This window comes from Bos grunniens, chromosome X (assembly GCF_055505025.1).
Source record: "Bos grunniens cultivar Pamir isolate PY7600 chromosome X, Bosgru_T2T1.0, whole genome shotgun sequence".
In the NCBI taxonomy this organism is placed as follows: Eukaryota; Metazoa; Chordata; class Mammalia; order Artiodactyla; family Bovidae; genus Bos; species Bos grunniens.
Window position 1 is genome coordinate 79,866,823 of NC_141194.1, and position 5,226 is coordinate 79,872,048.

Here is a 5,226-nt window from a genome sequence, read left to right on the forward strand (position 1 = left end):
CTATGTCATTATTCTGGTGCATCTCGATCTTCAGTGTCTCCATAATGCCTACTGAATAAAGAGCAAATTCCTTAGTCTGGCATTTCAGCCCATAATCTTCTTTCCCATCCCTCACTCCCCACTCTTCCCTGGCATATATTTTTTACTCTAGCCTAAACCACTTCCTGTTTCCAGGACACATTGTGACCATCCTATTTTTTTTGGTAAGAACACTTAACATGAGATCTACCCTCTTAACAACTTTTAAGTGTATATACAGTGTTTTTGGAGGAGGGCATGGTAACCCACTCCAATATCCTGGAGAATCCTATGGACAGAGGAGCCTGGCAGTCTACACTCTGTAGGGTCACAAATAGTTGGACGTGGCTGAAGCAACTTAGCATGCAGTGTACACAGCGTTTTTGACTCTAGGTGCAATCTTGAACAGATCTCCAGGACTTATTTATCTTGCATAAAAATGTTTGTACCCTTTAACCATCATCTTTCCATTCCCCTTCCCCCCATCCCTGAAAACCACCCTTCCATTCTTTGATTCTATGACTGACTGCTTTAGATACCTCATCATACAGTGTTTGTCTTCTGTGACTGGCTTATTACACTTAGCGTAATGTCTTTAAGGTTCATCCATGTTGTCACATTGTGAAATTTTCTTTTCAAGGACTGAATAGTATTTCATTCATGTATGTATCACATTTTATTTATCTGTTGATAGACATTTAAGTTGTTTCAATTTCTTGGCTATGGTGACTAATGCTACAATGAACATGTGGGTGCAGATATCTCTTTGAGATCTTGATTTCAATTCTTTTAGATCAATACACAGAGGTGAGCTTACTGGATCATATGGAAGTTCTATTTTTAACTTTCTGAGGAACCTCCATACTGTTTTCCACAATGGCTGTACCATTTTGCATTCCCACCAACAGTGCACGAGTGGTCCCTTTTCTCCACATTTTCACCAATACTGGTTGTGCCTTTTGGGTTTTTTTTTTTTTTTTTTTTCCTATAATAGTCATCCTGACACTGATTATTTTTGACTGCACAACATAACATAGCTCATAAAATCCCCTCCATTTATAATGCCCTTTCTCATATTTTATCTCTCTAACCACAATTTAATAAATGTTTCTTGAGCACCTGTTTTGTGCCAGAGCTGGATCAGACATCACTTCCTTTGTGAAGTTTTATCTGGTCCTACAGACAGTGAATCCCCACAGAATTTTGTTTTCCTTTTCTGTGTTTTCCTTGTGGAAATTCACACTCTACAAAGACCTGAAAGATTGTTTTAACCCACAGTTAACTCATATGCTCTGTAAGGACAGAGACCATGTCTTTGTAGTCCTACAGTATCTCAGCACAATACATTTTCAGAATATACCTTCAATAATTTTCTGTCAAATAAATTCAGACCATGAAATTAATAATGATTCCCACTCACAATTCCAATAATTTCTCTTAGACATTAATCCTACTGAATCCTTGCTCTCCCCAGATTCAGCAAGACAAATATGCTCCTATTCACCCCTTTTCGGGGTAAGAATAGTGAGGCATTAGAAACGCTATATGCTGGCAATACTAAACAGGACATATGTGAGTGACACCTTAAAAGGGCATGTTATTTCAAAAAAAAAAAAAAAAAGTACCAACACCAAAGCTGCAGAGATGATCAGATGCCAGCAATACCATATGCCAAACACTGAAGGCAAAGGTGTGAGTGCAGCATGGTTTAGGGGATGAGGAAAGCATGTAGATCTTCTGAAAATGTACCTAGAATCCCCTATGTAGAAGCCTGGCACTAGCATCATCCTCACAAAGATACTGAGGATCTAGAAAAATCCTTAGATCTGAGGCCCTTGTATTTGGGGCAGCAGCAATCTACCTGAAAAATAAAAAGCTGCCAGTAAGTGGCTGTTTAGCAGGAGATGAAAAGGCTGAAACCTCAGAAACACCTTTGTTCCGTGGAAATAACACTAATTTAGTGAAAAGAGGAAGCAGGCTTTAGAGAATTAAAAAAAAAAAAAAAAAAAGCTCCACCAAAACGTAGATAACAAACAGCTCCTTTTCCCTAGAGTTGAAAGCCAGTGAAATGAGTAGCCAGGATACCTCAAGGGCAAAGGAGCATGTTTGGGGTTTGTTACTGTTATTATTTTAAGGTGATAGCTGACCGTGTGCCTCTCATTTCTGGAATGGGAACAATGTTTCTGGGAAACATCATGGAGTAGTAAAAAGATCACAGGCTTTGGGGGCAGATAAATCTCAGGTCAAATTCTAGCCTTGTGCTTATTAACTGTACCTTGGACAAGCATAGACATTATGTTGCCAACAAAGGTCCATCTAGTCAAGGCTATGGTTTTTCCAGTGGTCATGTATGGATGTGAGAGTTGGACTGTGAAGAAAGCTGAGTGCTGAAGAATTGATGCTTTTGAAGTGTTGGAGAAGACTCTTGAGAGTCCCTTGGACTGCAAGGAGATCCAACCAGTCCATTCTGAATGAGATCGGCCCTGGGATTTCTTTGGAAGGAATGATGCTAAAGCGGAAACTCCAGTACTTTGGCCACCTCATGCGAAGAGTTGACTCATTGGAAAAGACTCTGATGCTGGGAGGGATTGGGGGCAAGAGGAGAAGGGGACGACAGAGGATGAGATGGCTGGATGGCATCACTGACTCGATAGACCTGAGTCTGAGTGAACTCCGGGAGTTGGTGATGGACAGGGAAGCCTGGCATGCTGCGATTCATGGGGCCACAAAGAGTCAGACAGGACTGAGCGACTGATTTGATCTGATCTGATCTGATCAAAATAGCCGGCTCAGTTTTACCTGGGCTCAGAAATTTACATTTGGAAAAGGCTTGTTTACTGGTAGAGCATAAAGCAGATAACATTTCATTTCACAACACCATTAGGGCCTGCTCGAGGGGGCCCTCAGAGAGAGGATTAAAAAAATATGACCAATATCAGCTCCTGGATTCCCAGGTGGTGCTAGTGGTAAAGAAACTTCCTGCAAATACAGGAGACTTAAGAGACTAAGAGACTGCAGTTCTATCCCTGGGTCAGCAAGATCCCCTGGAGGAAGAAACGGCAACCCACTCCAGTATTCTTGCCTAGAGAATCCCAAGGACAGAGGAGCCTGGAGGGGCTACAGTGTCCACAATGAGTCGGAGCAACTTAGCTCATATCAACTCCTGGGGCTAGACATGAGCATGTGGTACCCTGGGTGTTTGAGGAGAAGGGGTGGGCACCAATGCTTGTTGAGGCGCTTATCGGACATGAGGCTCTTTGCTAATATAATCTCACTTAATACTTTGGAGTAAATGTTATTCCTTGCACTTTACACAAAGAACACTCACTACACAGGCTGCTGTGGTGTTTCTCAGCCAGCAGGAAGCAAGAGCTGGGACTCACACCCAGGTCGACCACCGCAAAACCTTTCCATCATGACCCAGTAAGGATGGCTGGGCTCTGGCCTTCAACCTGGAATATACCCGCCTCTTTACTGAGAGGGTTTGGAATGAAAGTCTAGATTGGAATTAATATAAGTCATAGGCAGTCCAAGAAAGCAGCAGGGGTCAGAGGTTGAATTTCCCAGGGAGACACAATTTCAGGAAAATCCTGCAGGGGTGGAGAGATGAAGAAGGGAAAGGGGAGAGCCTGGCTCAAGTGTGGGCAGTTATCATAAAAAATTTCCCTAATTGCCAAAAAAATGAACGGACTGGAGGATGCCAAGAAAATAAAGTGCAAGTGTACTAGGCGTTGGCTTTTTTGGCAAAGCGGATTTGTCTGAAATCACTTTCAAAATATATAACAGGAATTGCCTCACACAATGTGATCACTCCAGACTAGCTTTTATCTGTTTCTTCAGAAACATTGCATTTGAAGGAGCCGCATTAGCTGAAGATGGTGGATTGTCTGTTAATTGCTTTCTATTATAAATCACAGGAACATTTAACTCCATGGTGGGGAAGGTGGAATGATCGAGAAAGCTAAAAGTAGAAACGGTCTTTTTCAGAGTTGACAATTTTGTTTTCCTAGTGAGGATGGATGTTTTCACATCCACAGAACACCATTTTGTATCACTTAGGGTAATTACGGGAGCAGAGATTATAAAGCTGTAAGAATCTCAGATGCTTGATAGGTTGAAAGAAGTGCCTGAGGCAGGTCACTTGACCTACTGGGCAAGGTCTGTTCATCAATACTCATCTCTAATAAAAAAAACATTCGATCTTGATCCTGGAGTAGGGGAGGGGAGACATTGCCTTGCCTCTCTTTTCTTTAGCATTTAAACATCTGTGATGGTCTTTGTCCCAAGTGGTATTCTTTTCTTTGTCAAATCCCTATTGTTAATTTGCCAATAACCTCTCTTAAAGAGAGGCAGCCCTGGAGCCTTATCTGGCTTGCACACATCTTTTCAGAATATTTGAATTAGTTGGCAACGTTGAAACATCAAAGACTTTCACATGAAATTTAGAATTTCTACCTTCTCCAAAAAATCCACAAAAATCAGAAGATCTTGCAAACTTGAGCCTTCATTTCTACCTGGCAGAAAGAACTGTATCCTCAAGGTCCCCCAGGAGAAGCTGCATAGCCTCCAAAACAGGTGCCAATTACTTTAAAAATATATTTATTTATTTGGCTGTGCCGAGTCTTAGTTGCAGCATTCAGTATTTCAGTTGCAACACGTGGGATCTAGTTCCCTGACCAAAGATTGAACCCTGGCCCCCTGAATTGGGAGCTTGGAGTCTTGGCCACTGAACCACCAGGGAAGCCCCATATATTTGTTTTATTTATTTTTTATGAATTTTATGATTTTTTTTGTGCAGATTCCTTTCTGGCTGCCCAGAGGTCAACCACTGCATCTTCCTCCATCCATCCCTTCCCTCATGTTCCCAGCAATGTGTGGGCGTTCAGATGCCTCCATATCCAACACTGGGGGGTAGCCAGTCTTTGTAATTTTAGCCACTCTGGGTGTGGGGAGTGGGAAGTCACAGTGGTTTTAATTTGCATCTTCCTAATGACTAATGTGGTTGAGCAATCCTTCATGGGCTCATTGGCCCTTTGCATCTCTTCTGTTTTGAAGGGTCACGATGCCAGAACAGACTCTCTACCACAAGCTTTCCAGTTGTTTCCTGCCCTCCCAGAAGCACCGTGTCGCATGCTCTCAAGGATACCAGCCCCAGCTGGGCAACTCCATGCTTGGAGGGCTGACTTCAGCTCCATGGGGACCCAATGG